Source organism: Ostrinia nubilalis, chromosome 7 (genome assembly GCF_963855985.1).
Source record: "Ostrinia nubilalis chromosome 7, ilOstNubi1.1, whole genome shotgun sequence".
NCBI lineage: Eukaryota > Metazoa > Arthropoda > Insecta > Lepidoptera > Crambidae > Ostrinia > Ostrinia nubilalis.
In genome coordinates, this window is record NC_087094.1 from 13,706,400 (window position 1) to 13,733,027 (window position 26,628).

Here is a 26,628-nt window from a genome sequence, read left to right on the forward strand (position 1 = left end):
CACTCTATATGCTGATATGGAGGTCTAGGTAGGTACTAAGTCTTTATACAGATTACAAGACAATACAATATAATTACCTACTTAATATACAAAGGTTGCACGAATAATTTAAAAGGATATTTATCCAATCAAAACAGCGTTTTGACAGGTCGTAAACAGTAATTTTATTGGCGATGTCGTTATGGCTATTGAGCTGTCATCGTTTATAGTAGGCGCACACCGTTGATTTTTAGTTGGCCGATAGTTGTGCCCGATTTTAATTTGTATGAAGAATCGGCTAAATCGAATCGGCGTAGTGTGCGCACTCCCATACATGTCTATACTGATCAACTGCCCGACAAAACTATCGGCCGATAAAAAATCAACGGTGTGCGCCTACTCTTAGGTAATCATGGTGAAGTGTACAATGATTGAGTTATTTTAATCAATTTGGGATTGACCAAACCATCGGTAATTGATGTAATATTTTGTCTTTACTAGTTTAATAAAGGCGGTAGTTGTAATTTTGTATTGAATAAACTCTGAAAGTACTTACTGAATCGATTTGAAAAATTATTTCCCATTAGAATCGTAATTTCTGACGAATACGCATTTTTAGAAGAAGAATTGAGAAGCGACTCTATTCGCTAAGAAATTTTAGTAACGATTGAATATACGCATGTTTTTTTATTATAATTTTCAAAATTTTTGTTAAGTACCTATATCTGCCCGTACCAAGAGATTCACTCACAATCAACACTAAGGCTGAGTTGCACCACCTAACTTTGACCGTAACTATAACGATAACCGGCGTTTTTTGTATGGAGTCTGACAGATTTTTGATGTTTGTCAAAGTTAAAGTAAAATGGTGCAACCCAGCCTAAGCCTAGTTGTACAAATAACAGTTCGGTTAAACACAGTGGTTCCTTATGAAGTTAAGTGCGATTTTACCATAAGATAGAGGTAGGTACTAGTATGTGAACTGTACAGTCTTTGGTGTACCAACGATCCTTGCTAAGCTCAATACGCACGTACGTGCACAAACGTGTAATCGTAAACAATAGTGTGCACAATCAGATATTATCCAATTTGTGGGACAGTATATTTAATTAGCTGATACCATTGTGGCCTGCACAATTAGACAAATGTAAACAAGATAACCACTGGCTAATGTTAATGCTAAACAATTATAGAGGTGAACTGGGAAATTATAAAGTACACATTGTTATATGTACTTACTGGAATGTAAGATGATCTTCTGTAGTTTATTATCTAGCTGCTAACAAATAATATACCTATTTAACACTTGATTTAACTTCCCACATTGCTACCATTTCCTCGTTTAGTATACAAAAATTCAAACTGTTTATTGATGAGCGCAGTAAAATAGTAGAGATCTTTTATTATCGCTGGCTGTCATTTTATTTGTTTATTTATTTTGTTTTTGTTTAATAAGAGCTTATGCAAAGCTTTTTGTTCAGCATAATTATGGCAGAGTTATTTGTTTAAATCTGGAAAAAAGACAAACACTTAGACTGAGTTGCACCACCCAACTTTCAAATATAACGATAAATAACCGGTGTTTTTTGTATGGAGTTTGATATTATGTTTGAAGTTAAAGTAAGATGGTGCAAACCAACCTTAATTATATTATTACGTTATCATGCAGTTTAATAATAGTATTAGTTCAATTATAATTGTTTATGAATGATGCTGTGATTTTCATACATATTTTATTCCACAAAATTGCACAAAAATATATTTTTTGTAACTAACATGATTGTGAAAACTCAGTGCAATTTTATGTCAGCTCTTGAACGTGTGGAGTATATTTTAATGGAACATAATTAGGTTAGCTCATACAATGAACACTGCAATTATATTACTACGTTACTCTGGTACTTTTTAATTGGGTTTATGTACTGCACACTTCGTTTGTACGAGTACATACTGCTTTCTACAAAATTGGAAATGACCTTTTGAGGAATGAAAACGCTGCCATTTTATGTTTTTCTGATTGAACATTTTTTTATCCTACGCAATTATTTATAATATGAGATCGGACATTACAGAAAGACGTTTGTGCTATACATGGAGAATTTGGTTGGCATTACGCCATCTTTTTGAACTACGAAAATTGAATGGTCAAAAACTAACAACTCCGGGTCATAAAATCAGATTCTATTGGTTTTCTTATTCAAAATCTAATCTGCGCATCTCGCCAATTCTAGACTAGGTAGATCGTTTCATCCACGAAGACGCGCCCCACCAATTTTTGGTCGAGGGAAGCGCGGGGTGCAGGGAGTTTGATCCGAGCAATCCGAGCATCATTATTGTAGTATGCGTGTGTAAGTACTCACGGATAATTTAATTTAGCGTGTACCAATAACACTCAAACATTAACGGAAGAATGGTGGGGCCAGTCTTCGTGGATGAAACTATCTATATTATTTAAACTTATTATCGGTCACTTTATTCTGTTTTTGTTTCTATAATCGAGGACACAACATCTTCGCCCCTCATAATTGAATCATTAGTACTTTAATCAACCTCCGACATTTAATTAAATAAACATATTCCCTCTACAATTACCGTCTTAGAAGGTTCGTCTTATTTGAGTACTGCCAAGTTATTATGTGGTGCATTATACACATTTTGCAGGGAGCTACCCTCGTCACCGAGGTATGGTAAATTTCAGCGCAGAATAAACCCACTGTAATTAACTAGCAAATAATGCAAAGTACTTGGTACTTCATTATGTGAAGATAAACTTGAGTTTTGCACGTAATTTAGTATTACGAATGGCAATAGAAGGACAGTTTCAAATGGATTTTAGTGCAAATAGCCAGAATACGGAATGCTGTGTTTAAGTATACAAGAACAGTTTTCTGACACGTGCTCCTAATATATTGCAGGGTAATTCTTGTCTCAGTGCTGTGTTCTGGGAAAGATTTAAATCCTTGAAGATTGCTTCTTGTGAAATGGAGAATCCACAAAATAAAATAACTTTATGCCCCGGGTGATATTTAAACGACAAACAAATTGAAATCGCAAAATTGAACGGGCGTTTTTTACCTGGCGTGGCAGAAGTTTTATTTATTTTAAAAGTATTTATTGCCGACTCTGTTTGAACCACCTTTTGACATGATAATTATGGTATGTTGCACTAGTAATTATTTTTTCACTTATGTGTTACAAGTTTTCTAACAAACGGACAGCAATAACAGTTTTTACGTTGTGAGTTACTTGCACGCTATAGGTAAAACTTTTTCAATATTTACTAAGCTAGACTCAATTATACTGTAGACACGTATAGCTACTTTAGTGCTCTATTTATAAAATACTAGCAGTGCCCGCGACTTCGTTGAATAATATTTCTCGTTCTTGCAACATTTTTCTTTATTGCTCCGCCCCTATTGGCTGTAGAGTGATGTTATGTAGCTTAAAATGTAGGCTATATAACATATATATAGCCCATTTAATGAGGAAAGCTTTAGGCTCTAAAGCCTTACTCGATAAATGTGCTACCCAACACAAAAATGTTTTTTCAAATCGGACCGATAGTTTCTGAGATTAGCGCGTTCAAGCAAACAAACAAACTCTTCAGCTTTATACAAGTTAAGCACAGTCACACAGCCACTGATTTTAGCAAAAAGGCTTTGACTTTCACCTTCAGAGCCATCTGCTTCGTGTGGGTTTCCATTATTTATGACATGCATTATACCAAATTTTCCCAAAGAACACCGTACGAATTCGCTAAAAGAACAAAACCCTCTGTATCCTTAATTACCACGGTGAAGACCGCCCATGAATAATTCAGTTAACAAAATTAAAATAATTAAATTTCACTTCAGCGGTGAATAAAGAAACTGTCATTTTCGTACGAGACAGACTTGACAGGACCGCCATGTTATATATTATGTAATTATACATTTGAAATTTAGGCTGCAGGTAATAATAATATGTAGAAAGCAAAGGCGATATAATTTTGGACTTTGGTTTCATAAATCAGTCGTAATATTTTGTATGAAAAATAAACTTCAATGGTGCTATTTTTAGCATCTAAAGTAGCAATCAAAACGTTTTGAAATCACATCGTAAACATACACATATTATATTTTCAGACACCGTTGCGTTTCGAAGTTGACTCAATCGACTCGGTCGAAAATTGACCAAATTATTCAACACGATAAGTGGGTCTATCTATCGATTCCGTAATTACTACCGAAAACTTCCTCATAAATAGGTACGTAAATACGAGTACACTATCCAGAGGGCTTAGTGGTAGTTTAAATCAAACGTCCTCACTACTGAGTGCGTTATAAAATAGGTATATGAAAATTTTAATTCTTGAAAGTTTCCGTTAGGGGCGCTGAACAATCCATGTCATTTTTTACGTGCTCACTAGTGACAACGTTTGATGTAAACTCACACCAAGCCCTCAGTCCATATCCAACCTCAAACATATCAGAGTCGGTATTGACCTCGTAAAATTTTACCGGCGTAACTCAATATTCCGTGCAATTCACTCTATAATTGACTATCTGCCAAAACAATTTTAAAAGAAAATAAGTGGGACGTTTTGCTACAAAATATAGTACAGTTAAAGTTTGGCAGCGTAAACAGTGAGGGGACGAGAGAGGATTTTCTGAGGGCTGTTTACCTTCCCCGTCCAGCGTCTTCTAATTAGTTTCACTGTTTACATTTTGTTATACCTACCTTGTAAGACGAGCCTCTGAAATTGCGTGCATAACTCGCCACCTCGTCATTCTGTTCTAACAGCGTTAAATTTGTATCCACGAGTTGTTTAAATAGGTTGCTTGTTTTATCGCCCTAAGTTTAATCCTCTCGTTGAGATTAATTAAAAATGTTATGGTTTGCCAATAAACGTTTAGTTACTTTTCGGGATTAAACCTGTTTTCAAAGGTTTCCAAATAAACAAACTTATGTTAATATCAAAGAGTATTAATTTAAAGCAGCTGGTTTACATTTTGATAAGCTTAGTTTGTGGATAAATCCTAAGTCTTAGACTAGACTTAACGAACACTAATTTAAATTTATTTACATGAATAAACAATTTAAGTAAATTATGCATTACATACACTTTTTGAAATTTTCAATTTAACTAAAGTTATTTTGTAGTTAATCGCTACTAAGACTGCAAGCGGTGTAACACAAATGATTGTCAAAAATAAATGGAAACGTATGGCGCTGGATGACAAATCGACGCAATAAATTGTATATTGGCCCCAAGGTTGGGCGATAAATTTTGAAAATATTACTCCATGACAATGTGCGACACTCCTCAGTTGAGAGAGCTTGCGCTGTTTTATGGTTAAACATTGTTTATTTTAAAGATACCGTATGTTTGAACTAAATATTTGAATTGTGTTTAAAATAATTATACTTACCAATTTAAGATATTATAACGATGATCTGGTGAAGGTTGCGGGAGGTGCCTGGATGCAGGCGGCGCAGGACCGGTCTCAGTGGAAATCCTTGGGAGAGGCCTTTGTCCAGCAGTGGACGTCATTCGGCTGAAACGAACGAAGTTATTTAACTACTTAAAATCAGACGGTTGGATACATTTATCTGTAGAGCTATGTAGAGCTCCGACTTTCTCTGTCTGTCTTGATTAGTAAGTACTTACCTGCTTACTTAATTTGAATACCAAGTCCAGATGAAACTGTATTCTCCAATAAGAAAATGCTCCGAACGATCTACGTTCAAGACATCAATCTCTAAAACATAAGTGAGATTGATAAGAGAACAAAGCCAACTTAGACCATCGCAATTATATATGTATGAGGCGGGGATCGATACTTTTTCTTTCGGCTGAAACTTCGCTATAAACCCAGGGATCGGATCGTCGACAAGTTTAATTTAAAACGACTTACCGCTCGATCGCCGATCGCGGTGCGGATTAAACTTGCGATGTTCAGTAACCTGGCTACCGGAGATCAAAGAAACGTAAATAAAGGTTCGACTTTAGACGTCTTCGTTTATTAATTCTGGTGTATCTGTACTTTAATTTTCCGTTCACACAAGCTTTTGAGGACTTTTTTCGCGTTGTTTCTCTTGCTTTGCATTAGCGACAACTTTGAAAATTATGTAGAACTTTGGAATTTTGCTAATCTTCGTCTCATTTTATCGTATAGTTTATTAGTGACAAAGTTTAAATTCTGAAGGCATATAATTTAGTTCTTGGATCGTTTCAACTTGATAGAGACATACTAAGTTTTTAGTAGATTATTAGTATTGTTTCTTGCATGTCATTCTATCAGACAGCAAACCAAACCCAATATCAAAACTCTATAAAAATTCCACGAAGCCGCGCCGCATCGCACCGCATTTTGTATTTTCTCTAAATTACATTATAAGCCATAAAGGTCAAAGGTCAAAATCGTGACATTATGTTTAACCATATTATCGGCTGGACATAGGTCAAAGCAAATCAAGTTATTGACACAATAATGGCCGGCCTGTAATCGCTATTATGTTGCGTCATAACAAATTCAAATGAAATGGCTGAAAATAGGTATGATAACAAAATATTTTATTTCGTTGTTTTAAAGAAAAAAAAAATCACCAAGTAAAACACTTTAATTGACTCCCAAAAACGCTTCAATAAAACAACTAACTAAGTACATAAATATTACTTCACACCTATGTACATTGTGAGTTGTGTGCATCAATTAAGAAATTTCTTAGGTAGCTATATTAAATTGTAGACAGCTATTTTTCAATCAAAGAATTTTGGGTGCACGGGGGGGGGTAAACTAGTTTAGATGAAGGAACGTGAATTCAAAACTGCTTCTGCGCAAACACAGAACACAGATACTCAAAGGTGAGAGACGCATTACCTACCTACTCTATCGATATGAATAGTGGTATTCAATGGTATTTCTGTTTCTTTAGCTCAACTGGCATCCGCAGAATACCAGTGGTCGTGACGCGCTCTCTGCCGTCGCGGCTTATACTGAGCAGATGGCATTTTGGTGCTTGTACCCGTTCTGTTGTATAGTTTTAGCCTAGGTGCAGACCACCGACTTTTAGTTGGCCGATAGTTGAGTCGGGCTGTTAATCAGTATGGACATTATGAAAGTGCGCACATTACACCGATTTGATATCGGCCAATTTTTCATATAAATTAGAGTTGGGCCAACTAAAAGTTTAGTGATTTTTAATTTGGCACTTTAGAAATAGACTCCCCAATTTTAAAGAGTCATTAAGATATGAAAATGAAAAAAAATGAAAAAAGTATTTATTTAAATAGGCACAGGTTACATTTTGCATTACAAAATAATAAAGGCAAGATGTGTTAACAATAACAGTAAGAAAAAAAAAAGCAAGATGTATTATCAATAACAGTGGGCCCCAAACTAGGCATAGCCTGTATCTTGGTGGCCCAAACAGTGCAGTTTGCAAAATTAAAGTGACTGGCACAGCGCGGTACAGTTCAGCTATACCTAAGTGTAGTGAAACAGTCTATATAAACAAAAAAAAAAAAGGTAAAGGGAAAGAATAAACCAAAAATAAATAAAATAAAACAGTGCGTAACATTAGAACACCAGCATATTGTGTGTTTATGTGTTTGTTTTTTTTTTGTCTGTGGTTCCTAAAAAGTTCCTATTCCTATATGAAACCAAAAGTATACAAATTATCCTTTGTAAACACCTAACTACCTATATTCAATAATTGTTACAATACCAGGATCTGTCTACCTATTGTAAAGCTGACCTCATTGCCTGCGATTGACTTTGGCTAACTTCAAATTTGACGACTGATACTTCGAGTTCGGTCCACCATCTGCTGACAATCGGAAAGGGCAAATAAGGAGGAATTAATTTGTGAGACTGCCCTACTTTGGTTCGTATTTTAACAGCTTTCAAGGTATTCTCGGTAATCGATTTAGCAATGTAAGGGTAATCATCAAAATCTACAAAAAATACGTTCTAATAGCTACTCCTGTCGTGGGTATCATGTAGGGACGTACAATTGCGGTCATCGACCATCCTTAGGCTGGGTCACATCATCTTACTTTAACTTTGACAAACGTCAAAAATCTGTCCAAGTCTAGTAACTACTCGTATGTAAGAATTATAGCATGTATGGCACTATGTACAAGTAATTAAGCTGTAAAAATAACAACATATTTTCATTAAAAATTGTGAGAATTATCATTAAAAATACAAAAATCCATATTTATTAAGGTACTTAGTCATTATTAGATGAATAGGTAAATCACGCATTAATCACTACTAGTCCAAATTGAATGGGAACTGAGTGGGTCAAAATTGACACACCAATTAACGTCTTATCATACGCTTTTAATTTAATCTTACAATAAAATTGGTCTCCATCTCTAATCAACATCTTCTACAAATTCATATCACCCTCCAAGTCTAGACGCCTCGTTTGGAAGCGTGTCCCTTGTTTGTTAGTTTAATATTTCCAGTGTCATTCTTCATTTTTGTCGTACGACCGTAAAGATGGATTCTGTCTCCGCGTGTAACTCAATTTCGTGCAGCAATTTTTTGAAGGAATGCATACAAATCTCACTTGCACTACATTGGGCAGGGTTTATCTTTTTATTTTTGTCTGTGAATTTCAAATTGTCTACGGTATTTTGTGATTTGCACAAACAAAATAAAAAAATAAATTAAGAGATTATAGCAGTTGTATAGGTTAAGTGGGATATAAATATTTAGTTAATATAAAAATAAAACGTTTAAATGATAACTTATAAACTCATTCTTATGGTATTTTTAGGACTCTTTCAAATAATCTTGAATGCGTGATCTACAAGCAAAATGATTATTTCACAATTATTTGCCTTGTTAAAGTTTAGTGGGAGAAAACGTAGAATGAGATTAGATTAGATTCTAAATAGAGTGTGGTATGATGATAAGACTTTATTTTTTCGAATAACACACGTTCTAGTATTTGTTCAAGTTAACTGTTTTAAAGAAACGCCACCACGTTCTAATAAATAACCTGTCACAATATCTTTGCATTTCAGAGACGACAATAAAGGTGATTGCACCAACGCCAATTTATAAAAGACAATTGCTTGGCAACATGCATAGATCAATCTGAAGATATAACGGCCATTCTCAGATTAGCTAGTTTTTACGTGTCCGGGCTGTTAAATCCTTAAAAATGACAAATTAGAGACATGCAAGTATTTTTATATGTTACTTAACAACCCTATCCAGTTGTGCATAAAATCATAGGCCTCTATTTTAAGTATAAGTGGCTAAATTAATTTCATGAACCTCTGTTCTATAATTACCGTGACGCGTCCGCACACCGACTTAATGACAAAAGTTGGCTGTAATTTTTATGTCGTATAGATTTAATTTACTCCATTCAACATTTTAAAGAGTTTATAAGATTGTCTTTATGCTTGGCAAAATATCTATTCAATAGAACCATTCTGTAAATAATTATAATTAAAAAACCGCTTGTCCGAGCTAAAGTCCTAATTACCGTTACGTTTTCTGTTCGTGATCATACTAGCCTAAATAATAGTATTTGACACATCATTACCCCGCGCGGCGTTAGCCCTTAGTTAGTGCCTTGACCTGTTAGCAAGTGGATGTCTATTGCATTGGTGTAACCGTCGATGAATTGCGTAAGAGTATAATTACCATATCTTTGGTTTTCAATTTTTCTAATTACCATGTCCTTATTTTTATACTTGATTTATAAAGGTAGATCCACGTTGTTAGTTTAAATAGAAACATTACTTTGGCCTCCGTACATTGTAGTAAGACAGTATTAGCATACCCTGCAGATTTTGGAAATTTTGAAGAAAAACTATCGTTTTATAATTTCCATGTACTAATTACCATATATTTATAATCACCGTTGTATGAAATTATTACCTACAAATTGCACTCACGATTGAATAAGTATAATGATAAAATATGAAAAAATACCTAGACTTTCGCATAACATCTTTACGGACTTTTCTTCCAATCTGACATCAAAATTTTGAAAGCTTTAGTTAGAGTTACCTCGAAATAGATACCTCGATTTCATGACGAATGTTAAGCTTCAGTTGCTGCATGGTTGTTGGATTATACAGTATATTTTAACTCTTAAGGTAACCCCACAAAAAGAAGTTAGCTGGAGTGAAATCGGGGCTTCCTGATGGCCAGGATAATAGATGTTACCCCTGCGTGAAACATGTCTCGTACCAGATATTTATTTTTACTATTAATATTAGCATGTTAAATCATTAATTCATATTAATATAATACCATTAAAATCTATCCATATTACCTTCGCCCTAAGAAGAGATTGTCCAACAGTAACACTTACCTGGCGTGAACACATTAAGAACAAAAGGGAACAAATGAACAGACAATGGGCCTTTTTAAGGCGAGAGTGTATGCCTATACACTCTCGCCTTTGTACCATCCTAGACTGCATCCTACCTGCCTAGAAAAAACATATGTATAGAAAAAACTTCGTGATATGCAATGGATACTGGGCAGAAGAAGCTTGGAGAACAAACTATTACAAATGCATCCTAAGACCCATGTAGACATATGGCATCGACCCAGCCACGAAAATGTAGAAATACTTTAACCTTTTCGAAATAAAGTATTAAAAATCTTGAGCTGTGCACCTTGGTTTACAAAGTCCACTGAAGTGATACCAAACTTCAAAGAGGAAATGTATTTGCTGCACCCCTTCTAAATTCTTAGAACTCTACATTCAGGTTCAGGAGAAAGCGAATAGCATCAATCTGAATACGTATTGTAAAAGAATCGAGGTGACAAATCATGGGATGTGCAGAGCTGGTGGAACTGTCATTATTACAAATTCAATCCAATCTAATAATGGCTGATGGCTGATCGCAGATATCTATCTATTTTTAAATCTTTAAAAAGAGGAAGAAAACACTAAAATCATTTGTGAGACCATTTGAGATTTATTAACTGTATCCATCGTTTGTACCACATTTAAAGCAAATAAATGATGATTCAGATTCTGATTCAGCTAAATGCTCTTATTTGAAATGTGACACGTAGCCACACGTATTTGTGTACAAATTTATGAATGCAAGCTGTTGTTTTTTTGTTATTTTACATATCTTTTCTAATTACCGTTACATTAAGTATTAGCCTTATCTAATTACCGTGACCATAAAATTTTTGGGTCTCATTTACGCGGAAACCGCTTTGAATATTTTGACGCCTTTACGATTGTTAAATTCGTACTTTTCAGGTGTTTTATATTTAAATGCGTTTAAGTCAATTAAGCCAAATTTCAAAAATGATATGGTAATTAGGCTGAGAACGCCTAATCGTGAGAATGACCGATAAAATGAAACATGAATAGATCGATCCTGAAATATTAGTGAAGCAATCCCAAGATATTGCAGCTTTTGACTGCTTCTAATCCATTTATGAATAAGGATAATATTTTAGTTGATTTTCAGTTAATCTCACTTACAAGAATAATTTTTATTGATTTTATACAGATTTGCAAAAAATAGTGTACGAAAGGCAACCTTAATGCTAAGTAAAAAATTAACATAAAATATTATCAAAAACATTCCAACAGATGTTAGATTGTGCAAAATAATGAGACTGGCCGGGGGTAGTTCTAGTTTTCCTACATCACTCCTTATTGTTGCTCTCTGCCCCAATTGTGCTGTGACGTCACAATAGACCCAGTCCTGAATGTGGTTCTGAACGTGCAATTTAATTGCCCATGTATGTAATTGAGTCTTAACAGTAGTTCGGTATTCTGCTACTAAGCAATATAATTTCTAGTCCAATTTTAGATACAGCTGATTTGCGAGCATGTTTGTTAACAGTAAGTCTAATATAGCGTGGTTATCTTCAACTCTATATCAACGTATCAACGTATATAGAATGCGCGAGTAGGAACTTGCAATTTGGGACCTTATAGAGCCAAATATATTGAGATCGAGCTGTCTATCCCCCGGATTCTGCATTGAGATTTTTAGCTTTTCATATTGAGCTCACACTTATGTAGAAAACGAGCAAGCTTGTGCTAAAATCTCAATATAGAAACCGGAGGTAAGTTTCAAGCGATATGACTAAACTTGCATTTGATTGTAAGACCCGGTTTTTTCCAAAACGGAGCAGAGCGGAAAAGTGTCGGGTCGTCGAATTTTTCTATAGAATTTGACAGCCGGAAGTCCACTGCTGAACATAGGCCTCCCCCAATGACTTCCACATCGCACGGTTGGTAGTGGCCTGCATCCAGCGCCTTCCTGCTACCTTTATCAGGTCGTCGGTCCACCTTGTGGGTGGACGTCCCACGCTAAAATCGGATTGGTTATTTAAAACACTTCTCTACTCTGCTCCGCTCCGCTCCGACATGGTCGAAACTGGGCCTAAAGTGTTTTTTTTGGGATCACGAAGGAGTTCGATAAGTCGATTTTAATCATACTTTATTTACTAAACTGTCAGTTGCTATTGTCGCAGTATAGCAGGACTGGCTCTGCCTCCAGTATTACATTTACATAATATACTTAGTGAGGAGAGCCGCATACAAAGGCTCTTCGCAGAAGTGATGAGCGCTGTATCGCGTCAAGGAAAAATGAATTCTTTTATGGTGGAACTTAGACAGATATTACCTTGGGGCAAACATTTTGCTAGTATTAAATTATTACGCGGTGTTTTACTCAAGACTCGATTAGAGTTTTTTGTTTGTTTGAAAACATTTTTGTATTGGGAAGTCACTCTGTGAAACATTGTAGTAAAGTGTATTTTAGTATAAAATATTACACACCATGTGAGGCCTTATTACAGTGCTGTTTAGATCAGATCCAGTCCAGTGGGACTAGCGGAGAATTTTTGAAAAATCTGAAATATTTCACGGCCCAACATTTCAATAGATATTCGACATCCCTAATATTAAATTCCAGTAAAATCCTCACTTTACCGGAACTAAAATTTCGATCGTTAAAAATCACATTTTTATCTAAACGAATTTTTTGGAATACAAAATAGTATTTTTCTATTTTGTTGCTGTAAAATTCAAACTTACAAAATAATTTATTAGAATACTATGCATTGAACTGCAGTAAACAGTGTTTATTGATGAGGGCAGTGAAATAGTAGACATCTTTTAGTGCCGCGGGCTGTAACCCGCGAGCCAAATTGAATAATGCTTGAGGAAGCGTCGGAATCATCTTTATAGCTTTGGTCCTCCTATCACACTAGCATGTAATGTAACAATAATACTTAGATTCATTCGGATAGTGCTATTTTGAAATAATGTTTTGCTATTTTCCTTTATTTCAATTTCCAAAGACCACAGGCCAGAAGACGTAGTGTGGGCAGGCCCCCACTAGTTGGACCGACGATCTGGTGAAGGTCGCGGGAAGAACCTGGATGCGATCGTTATGGAAATCCTTGGATTCTTGGTCGTTATGGAATCCTTTGTCCAGCAGCGGACGTCATTTGCCTTAAACTAACGAACAAACGATTGCAATTTCAGTGACATGCTTTTAACCACAATGGTGAGGCACTTACCTGATGAAAAGTGATGATCGGACTGGAGTTGGAACCGAGCATCAGCCGGAAATCTCAACAGCACAGGGTCTTGCAGCCAACTGCTAAAATAGAAAAAATCTGTTATATTTTTATTGCGATAGACATAATAAAATTGCGGTTAGCTACTGCATAATAAATATTCAAATCCAAAAAAATAACCTTGATTTGGACTCATAAAACCAAAAACTTCCTCTTTAAGGAAATACCCATAGCATGACAGACGATAAACTTATATCAACAAACTTATATTTATTTAAATTTTCTGTACATACCAAAACTTATTTAAATATTACACAATACCGATTGAGAAAAAGCGCGCCGCAAAATCGGATGCCATTTCGTGCATCGCTCGACTCAGAGAAAACCACGGCAGCGGCGGTTATGTGTCAGATTCGATTAATATGAAAATGCTGTGGTTTACGAACGGAGGTGTACAGCCTCTGGTTGCAGTGAGCGCGAGTTTAGCGTTGCGAGACATTTTGATGCAATTTGACGGCCTTTGCGCGTAGCAACGCGAATATAGTCTGCGGCAATAGAAACTGGCAATATTGTGAATATAGTGTGAAAAAAGGATTCAAACAATTATTTTACAAATACCCGTCTGAAAAGGTATCCTTAATTCTTTACAAATAAAGGTATATCTACCGACATTCACTCAATCACAAAGAGATAGACAGGTCGTATTTGGCTCGTGGTTTGCAATATTGCCAGTTTCTGTTGGCATGACTATACACACGCACAACATGCTCACGGTTGTCAAACCACATCTATTCTAGCTGTTTGCCGCTTCAAAAAACTTAAAATAAATTTTGAACAAATAATATCCAAGTTATAATTTTCTGTGCGCTATATCAGTACGGTTTCTCATTGTCAGTACCGCAAAATTAGCGTCCATAATCTCTATTAGCGCTAATTTTATAGTCCATAAATTTAAATGCCTTTAAATTAACATAAAGGTGCTCGCTGCGGTATGAAGGAAACTATTATGCAGGTCTGGATCGCCTGGCTTAAGTTTCATTGTAGACTTGAGCTTGTTTTAGAGTGACGGTAAATCTTCAGCGATTTTACGGTTTGGGTCTGTGCTTACTGACACTTGGCGTAAACCTATTTGTGCTGCTTCTTGCTTTATATAAATCGGGAGAGTAAAAATTTTGCTATCTGCATTTGCATGTACAAAAGTTGGAAGCAATTGAAACTATTTGGTGCGGATTTGCGACGGATTTAAAAAAATACGTTGTATTTTTTGCCTGATTCCTGGATTTTTTAAATGCTTTCCTCTTTCCCAGTTTTTCAGAAGAGATCGGAGATCGCTTCCAAGAAATAGGACTTTCGTGTCTCTATATTTTCAGTTTTTATGTAATGTTTCACTGGTTTTGCTTCTCCTGCAAATAGCACTTGGTACATCTTTGCTCTTCAGAAAAAATAATATACTCGTAAATAGACTGATACATTCACCACAACTCAATACCTATCTGGGAATTTACATGTGATCATAATCACAAAAGGGGATAAAATGCTGCAATTAAAATAAATCCTATTAGCCCTTTTTATAAATATTACCGTCAACCCAATGAACCAAAATTGTTAATGATTTAGTCAATAAGTAATTATATGTGACAAGAAAAAGTACAGAAAATTTACACCCGGAAACGTTTTCTAAGTTTATATGCCCACTTAAATCTAAGAGGTTTTACTCAACGCAAACCATATACTTCAGCAAACTTCACATATAAAACACGAAACCACTAAAGTCAAACGCAAGCCTCCGTAAAAAGAATAACACTCGGCAGTGAAAGCGTACGAATGAACAAAAACATCGTACACAAATAAAAGTTTCATCGGAACGCTTGATGGCAATTCCTAGCAGCTCCGAACCCGGTCAAGTGTCAGTACATTACGCGCCTCTGTAATTGCCTCGCTATAATGAACTTGTGCGATACCAGCACAGGGACGTATTCAGGTTTCCCAGTGGAATATATTCAGAAAGAAAAATTTACTAACCGAATTGACAACCTCCTCCTTTTGTTGATGCTAAGTCGGTGAAACAATGTGGATTGACAGAATTAAATTATCTAGCCTACTACTGACTTCAGATTTATACCTACACAACAAACCGTACCGAAGGATAATTCAAGGATAATTTATTACGAGTAAGTGATGAGTAACGTGCTGTAATAAGTTATTAAACACAATAATATTACCTAATCGGTCAATAGGTATATTTCATAACTAGCGGCCGCCCGCGACTTCGTACGCGTGGATCCCCTTCATCTATCTTACGCGGTTTAGATTTTTTCATACAAATGTTTTTTCCCACTAACTCCCGTTCCCGTGGGAATTTTGCAATATCCTGTTGTAACTAAGCTTTAAGTTTACTAAGGTACCTGCACGCCAAATTTCAAGCGTCTAACTTAAGCGGTTTAGATTTTTCATACAAATGTTTTTTCCCGCTAACTCCCGTTCCCGTGGGAATTTTGTAATATCCTGTTGTAACTAAGCTTTAAGTTTACTAAGGTACCTGCATGCCAAATTTCAAGCGTCTAACTTAAGCGGTTTAGATTTTTCATACAAAAGGATTTTCCCGCTAATTCCCGTTCCCGTGGGAATTCCTAAGTATCCTATAACCTGCCCAGGAGTATGAAGAATAATTGTACCAAGTTTCGTTAAAATCCGTCAAGTAGTTTTTGTTTCTATAAGGAACATACAGACAGACAGACAGACAGACAGATAGACAGACAGACAGACAGACAAAAATTTTACTGATTGCATTTTTGGCATCAGTATCGATCACTAATCACCCCCTGATAGTTATTTTGAAAATATATTTCATGTACAGAATTGACCTCTCTACAGATTTATTATAAGTATAGATATAGATGAAAACATAAAAATCGAACAATGACTAATATTCCTTAGTTTTATAGTAACGTAACATAAAAAATAACTTACCTGGATTTTTTCGAGCAGTATTTCCACCACTAAACACTTTAAAATACTTTACAAACTTTCCTCGACAACTGTTCATAGCGGAGGTTGGGTAGCGACTGACTGTCCGGTGCTTGAGTTATAATAAAGTGAACTACCGAGTGAGTAATAGAACTTGAATGAGTGAGTGAATCGTCTAAGTGAGTTGCTGGACCTGACGTCATTCGATATCCAATATTAATTAATTAATTTTACTTTTAAATGTTAATAAAATATAATTACATTTAAAAAAATTGTATTGAAATTATTTATTATTATTAAATACTAGCAATTTTATAGGTAATCCTAACAAACATCATAGCATTCTGAACTGTATTAACATAACAAACAAAATATCTTTATAACTCAATTTGTTCATTACAACCCGGTCAAGTTAACTACGCATACGTCGGCCGTGACGTCACATCGACGCTCTGGTAGGAACGGTTCAAACGCGGGGAGATACGCGGGTGAGTGCGAGCACGTGCGAGGGAGAGTCGCATTCCAGTGAGGTGCTCAGTTTACTTAACCAGGTTTATAGATCATACACCACATATTAATAAGTCAGTCATATTAATTGTCTCCCTCTCTTCCATATTCTTAAACAACCAAGATTTTTAATCCACAAAGCATGTATATTGACAAGTGACAATAAATGAGGTGGTACACATGTTTCAACCTTGAGTACGTCCCTGTAACCTGCTAGGAAATTATAGGCGAAATTAACTTCTGCTGCAGGTGTTTCTGTCACTGCTTGTTAGTTCTCTGTTACGTTGAACAAACATTTTATAGGAAATTCCCGTGGAGTGCAAGATAAATGTCTTTGTAGCGAAGTTCTTATGCATTGTTTGAGTAATAATGTATTCTGAAGTAGGGCTTTAGTGTAATTTGTATTTCTTGTGATCATGCAATGGCGTGTAATGGATATTAAAAATGTTTAAGTTACGAGTTTTATGTGTTCAAGCACAAAATACCCTTCACATCTCCTGCTATCAATAGTGCTAGTTATTAATGTTGAATTTCGGTGAATATAAATTTTTATGCACTACTCGTCGTTTGTTTTAATTTAAAGGAAATATTGAAAACAATATTGGTGTGTTTAAGCAAATTATTTATCTCGAGATAATTTTCATACCTTTTTAATATTTAACTATTTTTTAAGAAAACCAACAGCATTTTTCTGAGCTTAAATTATAGCTAAAACAAGATTTTTGCAGTAGGTATGTACCTAATTAGTTTACAAACTCAGATTTTCCAGAATTTTAAAATTAGAATCCACGCTAACTGCTAAATTCACAACTTTATTAACAACAGGTTAGCCGAACTCGAAATTCATTAAGCAATGGAATGCGATAAACGTACGGTTGGAAGCGATAAATCGATTTGCAGTTCCGCTCGCCTCGCTCGCTCCGCTCAGCTCGTACTAGGAGCTGTTAATTTCCGCTGGCTTGTATCGCGGAGCGGAGCGGCAGCGGTATTATTGCGCCTCGCCAGCTGTTTGCGACCTGTTACATAACATTCGTTAAGGTGGCGCATTGTGGTGGGAAGAGCGGGCAACAGGGCGCTATGTAATTTTTATGTAAGACCTTAATATTTAAATCTCAAAGAAGACCCCTGTCTGTCAGCTAAAAACTCTTCGACACCGTTATTATGAACACTCAAGGGGCGTTCCCCTTGAATGATCATAATAAGACTGCTTCAATGGCGAGAACATTACAATAGATTTTTGAATATTTAGGTACTTATGGCTATTATGTTTTTTATTTTGTCCAATTACTTGACTTGACTTTTAAGTAACTGGAAATTCACCCAATAATGATACTATTTGTTTCATGTTTAGAATCTCCATTGAACTATTTATCTTAATGTATAATTTAGAAAATGAAGATGATGGTGAATAATATCTTTATTTTTGTGAATATTGAAAATCTTAACCGCTTCTCTTCGCCACTAAGCGCAGCCCTTTATTTGACGTTCATAGGCCGCACTGGTTGGATATTGAGGAAATGACACCGATGTTTCGGATTACATGTAATTCAACGTAGGTATTGCCCAATATTTAGTACGTTGCAACTGGATTTGTAGTAACAGGTTTAAATCCCATTCGACCCCGCGAAATTACAAATTACATATTAGAAAGTTAAAACTATAAATCAATCTGTTGGTCATAAGCTTTCCCCCAAAAACTCATAAGTTATGATTATTAAACTCATAAGTGAACATGTATTATATTCTTTAATATCACATAAATAAGGCGAATCATAAAGCATAAAATATTTTTATGAGACGTAAAGTTTTTGAGCCCGAACGGCCTTCCGCGTGGTAGACGCGACATTAACTTCTTTTATTTAATTTCGAAATTAGTATAAACCAAAATTACAAAACATGGACAATAATTTTCTTGGAGACAAAAACCCAACACAGTATCTGCGACCCTAAGCAATAAATAGATGATTGAGAAATAAGGGTTCCATTTTTTGCCATTTGGCTACGGAACCCTAAAAAGGCAAACGTAATTAGTTAAGAAGTACTCAAACATAGTATACAAGCAATACCAGGCTATAAGTTAAAGACTACTCGACTAGACAGCAAAGTCCCTCATCACGTTCCATGCTAGAATTCCTATTAAAACTCCCGAACTACGATTTTGTCCACTCTAAGGAGTATATTCAAAGTAATAAAGGTAAAACTTGGAAATGTGCACATTCCATGCATTACTCTTTTGTTCCCAGTCGTATCTTAACTTTTTAATTCGCTAGTTGGAAAGCGTGTAACTGTTACCATAAGGGCCAAAGTAGACATACTAATTTTAGCATAGGTGATCAGCGATTTTGCGACTGTATCCGATGCAGCATCGCCATTTTGCGACTTCGGTTGCGGAATCGCGCGTTTTAGGAAGTGCTGTCGTTGCGTCCACTTTCCGAAAAGCGCCTCAATCGCCACGTTTGGCATTTTCAAGTGTGCGGTGTGGAATGTGTGGTCCCTGCATTCAGCTTTTAAAACGTGGCTAAATCGCTGATTGCTGATGCAAGTAGCATATTTATGTGAGCTGTGGCTCTAAGGCTGGGTTGCACCATCTTACTTTAACTTTAACAAACGTCAAAAGTCTGTTAAACTCCATACAAAAACACGTTATGTATACAAAAAAATAAAATTCAACAGGCTTTTAATAATTATTATGTTTATTGCTCATAACTAGGCCGCATGTTGCTTCCATTATAATCAATGTTCAAATTAACCACTCACAGTAATTAGTTTAGCATGACTAATTTCAAAATCATTGTATCATTGTTTTCATTAAAGCCCGTCAGCAAAATGGTACTTTAACATAAATTAGGCCAGTTACCCGTTCGTATGAATACTATCTACTTCTACTAAGGGCTGATATTTCAATCGCTGGTTAACTTTTAACTGAAGAATCAGTTTGGAATATTGACAGTTTCAGTATGGGAAATATGTCAAAATGTCAATTTTATTCTTCAGTCAAAAGTTATCCGACGATTTAAAAATAACTTACGAGTAGTAGGTAAGCTAAGTTGGAGAAATCCACGACATTTGTATGAACTAAGTGCCTACGTTTCCTCTTAACACTGCATAAAATTCTAAAAACCTGGAGGCTAAAACAAACAAAATCAAGGCATATCTTTACGTAGGAGTATTCAAATAGCTCCGTCGCACGACTGTTCCCTTCCCCTGTTATTTAATATTTCATCCCAGGGCCTACGTATGTCAATATCACACAGTACATTCGGTGGGGGACGCTTGGAATTTTTCACATAACGCCTAAAATGCGGATGAATTTTCATATTCGCTGGCTCACCGTGAGCGAGAAGTTTTTGCTTGTCATCGGGGGGTTAAATGCGAAAGTTGTTTTTTAAGGGCAGGATTGTGTACGTCGAAAATAGTAGGAAGTTTTGCATTTATACCTACAATACTTATTGCCGCTTGGTGGTTACGAAGTTTAGCTAAATTATCTTCATGATACAAGCGTAGGTATCTTCTTGTATTTCATCTTTGTCTATATCCTCTTCGTGTTACCTTTATGATGTCGTCGGTCCACCTTGTGGGTGGACGTCCCACGCCGCGTTTTCCGGTATGCGGCCTCCACTCCACACTGAAAAAAATGTTTGGTTACTGCTTACACAACAAAAGTAACCACCGAACACTTTGGTTATGAGGAACAAAAGGTTGTGTAAATTAAACAAATAATTCTGTAGTGAGGTACACTTAGTTTGGTTATAGTTAACACTTAGTTCGGTGGTCACTTTTGTTGTGTAAGCAGTAACCAAACATTTTTTTCAGTGCAGAACCTTGCTACCCCATCGGCCGTCAGTTCTGCGTACCTACTACGAGTAACTGCCCTGACCGGCAGGCCGCTACGAACCGGGCAACATGGAAAGCATTGGGGGAGGTCTATGTTCAGCAGTGGACGTCTGGCTCAAGATGATGATGATGATGATGTATCCTCTTAATTTGTGTTGGCTCTCCTTGTCGACTTTAATATAAATTAATTTCGAGTGCTTATAATTATACAATTTTAGTAAACAGATAAATAGGGTACTCCACACCAATATAAGCAATCACACGAAACAAATCGTTGGAATGTAATTTAATCGGTTTTATCGTAACAGTACTATCTTTTGTCTAGACAGAGGGTGAGTATATTGAGAGGCTAAGTATTTTGAATAAAAAAGAAAACTAATGGTTAGAAGCTACGATAGCCGGAAGGTGAAGGGGTCGGACTGGCCGACTCGTCATCCGAGGAACGCGAGTTCGAACCTCGCTGACGCTCGACTATTGTGGTGAGCTCACTCGTAACACAAGCATTATTTAGCTCAGTGCGAGGAGCTAACAGGACTCATCATCATCATCTCAGCCATAGGACGTCCACTGCTGAACATAGGCCTCCCCAAATGCTTTTCATGTTAAGTACCCGGTTGGCAGCGGCCTACGTCCAGCGCTTTCCCGCTACCTTTACGATGTCGTCGGTCCACCTTGTGGGTGAACGTCCCACGCTGCGTTTTCCGGTACGCGGCCTCCACTCCACACAAGGGGCTAACGGGACTGTTAGTAATTTATGCAAAGAATAAATTATTTACTAATAAGTATTCTTTTAAAAAATCGTAATAATAGTTCTTACATTCAAAACAGAAGTACAGCTCAGTCACAAATTCACAACTTACCCACAAGTCAATTAGTGGCGTTTGTGGCTTCACACCGCAACAACAATCACGTAAACAAAGCCACATGTCAGTTTGTTGTCAAGTTGGGGCTAGCATTGTCCTATATCTATAGAGTGTTCCTTTAAGTATATGTCAAACAAAAAGGATTGATTCTGCTGCTCAAATGTAACCTACAAAAACAATATCCGAATTCTCATAAAATATTACGTCCACAATGCATAAAATTGACTAATAATTACTGATGACAATGTGTATGAAAAGGTATTCTTTTTAATATTTGACTTCCTTCTCTTGGGAACAGTTGTTGCATTTGAGCCGAAGAACTGATCCTATTTGTTTGATCCATACTTGAAGGGACATCCTGTATAATTTCAAGGATAGATACAATGACCTAGATCCAACGTTACAAAATACAGTGCATGTCCCCTAAGGGAAAGTTTTCATTCCACCCCGTATGGGTATCGAATAACTGGCGTTGTGAACGCTGCCTTTATTACCAAGATTTGTTCATGTTTCTTTCGAGATCTATTTCCGCTCAACCTTCAGGGACTTGACTTCTTTGTTATGGCGCAATTGATGAACGATTTGACTTTAACCTTGTTTGAAAAAATAAGGTAAGTTTACAACAAAAAATTAAAAAAATACAAAGTTTTAAGTTTCACAGCAATAGTACTTCAACATTAAAATGGAGCTATGGTATTATTTCCTATGCAGCTGTTAGTACAAATATAAGTATATCGTAAGAGATGAGAGAGAAGCGAAAAAAATGCTAGGTTGGCCTAATGTTTAGTAGGAAGTACGCTCATAATGTAGGTAACTAAAATGATCAAATTTTTCGTAAATCAATGAGTTCTAACGAAACTACATTTAAAAAGTCCTTATACACGAGTGAAAAAATACATCTTGATTCGTGACCTACAGTATCAATGTAAGTAAAACAAATACTTACTCCCGGTGGGAATTAAACCAGACGATCTTGAGACGTTTAAACACAATATAGGTAATTACTACCCTTGAAGGATACCTAATTCCCGCAACTACGTGGTCGATTAGTAACTAGGCCAACGCCAGATGAGTGAGTAAATATTTTAGTACCTAATATCAGAGGTACTCGTATGTATTTAGAACGATTCCATTACCCAATGAACTAATTATTTTGACGTGAATGGGTTTTAGATGTAGTAATTAATTTTCTATAGAAATATTCTTGATCAAAACATATTATGGCCTACTTTCGTGATTAGCAGAAAGCAATTATTTTTATGAAAGTAAATAAAGGGGGCTAGTTTAGTACATAATTAGTACTTACTTCAACTTTTTTGGTTTCTCAATATAGGGTATAATAATTTACCCACAACAATACATTACGTAAAGGGCAAACCCAGAAACTGATTTTATACACATTGAAAAAAACTCTATAATTAGGTTTGATTTTTATCTTTATTCATTGTTTTTTTCTATATTTAGGTTTGATTCTCATCTTTATTCATTAATTTATAATGTATGGTAAACCATTTAGGTTTAATTCGTACCTGGAAATAGATGTTTACCAAAATATATTCAATACAAATCACCCACTGGTTACTCCCACGGACATAGGTACCTACTCGTGTCGTGATAATGATTCATTGACTTTTTATAGAACACATTTTATCTTTGTACTATATTTAGAACAAAATAACACGCAATAGTGATTAAGTGCTATTAGATTTAGAACACAGTTCAAATCAGGAAACGCAGAAAATAATATCCTGTGATAAATAAATTGTTATTTATTAATTAACGGAATTAAAATAACTAATTTAGTACAAAGAAATCGCTTCACAAAAAAAAAACACAAAATTACTGAGTAAAATCAGTGTATTTTAAAATAAGCATACAACCAACGTCATTTTTTTCTGAGTAATGTTCTAAAAAAATACGGGCCCCCTGCCTTAAATTAGTTTTGTATTAACACCATAGACACATTTTCAATGTCTCATTGGTTAATATGTTTTTCTATAATTGTTTTAAAATACCAATAAATAAATCGTTATGCTTGCACCATACGACACAAAATGTTGCGATCAAGAAGTTTAAAATCCCTTTGTGGAAACATCAATCTTGCTTTAAATTCCTCTCAGGGTATAAACTGGCAACATTGGCGTTCGTATCCGAGACAATGATGGGTGGTTTGTTTATGCCAATGCAATTAACTCGACAATGGCCTGATGTAATCGATGCTGTATTCAGCTAATGACTTGTTATTGGCGTGGCTAAAGCACTATTTCTAAGAAGTTTCAGCACCACGTAAACAGTTTTCAATTAATGTTTGCACTGGATATATACAGACCACTTTGTTATAACAATGGAGTACCGGCAATTATGAAAGAAAGAAAGAAAGAAAATAACTTTATTTTGGCAACAAAATCAGGCAGCAAAGACGTACACAAAAAATGAACGAAGTTGCCAAAAAAGGTCACCCACTTAGTAACATCTTGACAGTGTAACTGCCAAGACATAGATTTTCTGTGGTTATGAATACCTTTCTCATAAGAAAACAAAGTACGTTATTATAATTTTAAAACTATATTGCATTGCTAATTACATACAATATGCATTATGCTACCGTGTTTGGACAAAAACAAACTAAAAAAAATGTAACAATGCTAACGGAAAGTCTAACTAAGACTTATTTATTAGCTCAACTATCACCAGGGCAGTAATAGTTATGTCAATATCAAAATCTAAATAAATAACCAGATACAAAACCTAAATCCTTCACAAGGGATATCCATACACTAGCGGTTAGCTCAAATAGAAATAAATCAATCAAACAAACCATAAACCGAGTTGTTTCACAAACTTTACCACAATTGATCTATTTTGGTGTACATTCGGTCTAAAATCGATTGTAATTCGGAAGTTGGTTGAAAACGCCGATAAACGAGTTTTCAGATTTTTACAGCCGTTGCTTAATCTCCGCGAGATATTGCGCACTTTTCGCGCCGACGCTCACTTCCTTATTTCTAAAAGGATATCCTATACAGGTAGATGTAATTTGAATATGATTTTATGCTGGCTAGTGATAAAACTCTTATAAAAAACTATTTATAAGTTGTAACCAGGGAACGAATTTTTCAACTAGATACAGATTTCAATAACGTAACTTGACAAAAACGTCTTTACGACGCAATATTGCTACGGCTATGCTCTAACTCTATACGACACAATATTGCTACGGCTATGCTCTATACGCCGCAATATTGCTACAGCAATGCTACGGCGTAGTCGTACGAGATGTAGTGCTACGATTCGTAACAGTAGAATTCGTCACTGTATAATAATGTAACATTGTTGTGTTGATAGTCAGAAACGAAGCATTATTATAATTTAACGGAATAATATTCCGTAATTTCCCGTATTCTGTATTATGATTTAATGAGGGAGACGTTCGACAATGTTCTTAGTTGTGTGAAATGGTACAATAGTAGGTATGATTTAAAATGAATGAAAGTTGGAAAACATTTTGACTTTTACACAAAAGATTCATGTAATTGTAGTTTAGCTTGGGGTGCTTTTGTAATGAATTACCAACGAATAGGATATTTTTAGCTAGTTAAAATGTTGGTAATTTTAAATCATGATGGATCAGCAGCGAAGTAGTAAAGTAATTCTTCTAGCTGCTTCATTTCGCTTTTGTTTATGGCCTTTATTGACACGTACTGGACATAAAACCTGAGCGGGACACTCATGCGCGTAATCACATTGGGCCCTCACTATGGACGTACGAATTTAACACACCTCTTTACGGGTAACAAGATTTACCCACTTTTCCGTTTTATGCAGAAATCCTTTATGATTTACCAACTTGAAACAGCAGATTTTTTGCACCTGATTTTTTCATTGATAGAGCTGTATGTTCTTTACGTCAAAGTGGAATATTATGAAAGAAATTATGACCTTAACTAACACGTTACCAATGAACATATCAAAAATAGATATACTATGAGTATTTATAATTTAGAAAATTTATTATAATTTATTAATATTTATTAGTATTTATAATTTATTAATTTATAAATTTATTCACAGAATACTAAAATTACGGCCTCCGTTCTAATTTTGTTATTGAGATTTAAGTTTTGTGTTCCATTGGGTGAACCAACGACTTGGTGAAGGTAGCGGGCAGCGCAGGATCGGTCGTTCGGGAAATCCATGACGTGCTTCTAGTCAGTTGACGTCATTTAGCTGAAATAAATTTTATATGTCATTTCATACAAAATGAATATTTTTTCTTTATTTCTAACGTGACCAACGTCATTTTTTAGATTTTTATCTCACGTCCATCAGCAAAAAGCTTACACTTGTCCTTCCGACTTAATTCGTCCCTTGTCTTGGGGTTTCATTATCACGCGCGGACATAAAACTGGAGCACGAGTAATCACGTTAGTCCTTCCACGTGGACAAATTGCAGGATTTACGTAACTTTCTGCCATTTTTGTGTTGAGATGATTAGTTTTTGTGAGAGCCCGCCAATTTCGTTCTAGGTGCGTTTATTTTCGGGCGTTTGGGATTGTGTCAGAAATTGTCAGACAACAATAGCCATCCATATTATGTCTAAACATCAAGATTCTGAACTCTATTATTTCACATCATAAGATAGAAGTAGGGGATAGCGGTTTGGCAAACATAATTTGAGCCTTTGTATACTTGCGAATATAAAAAAGAAAATCGTTAGTACGATCCAATTTCAGGTCTGTTTGTTACACATCCTTCTCACACATTACATAGCAAGATAGCAAAATGTTAGTTATTTTGAATGTAGTAGCGAGGGTGAATATATTTACGTTAACAAAATAATGTTTACATTAGTGCTTATAACTTTGTGTTTTTTAATTTCGCTTTCGACACGCGTTTGTAGCGGTTCAGACGCTATACACACAAAAATCGGACCCAATCTATAGACGTTTGAA

General features: G+C 35.6%; 1 protein-coding gene across 1 annotated transcript in view; it reads left to right on the top strand.

The window, feature by feature from the left end:
- The window catches only part of LOC135073385 (uncharacterized), a 421,709-nt gene that overhangs the window by 251,642 nt on the left and 143,439 nt on the right, over positions 1 to 26,628 (top strand). The gene's annotated exons all lie outside the window — the stretch shown is intronic.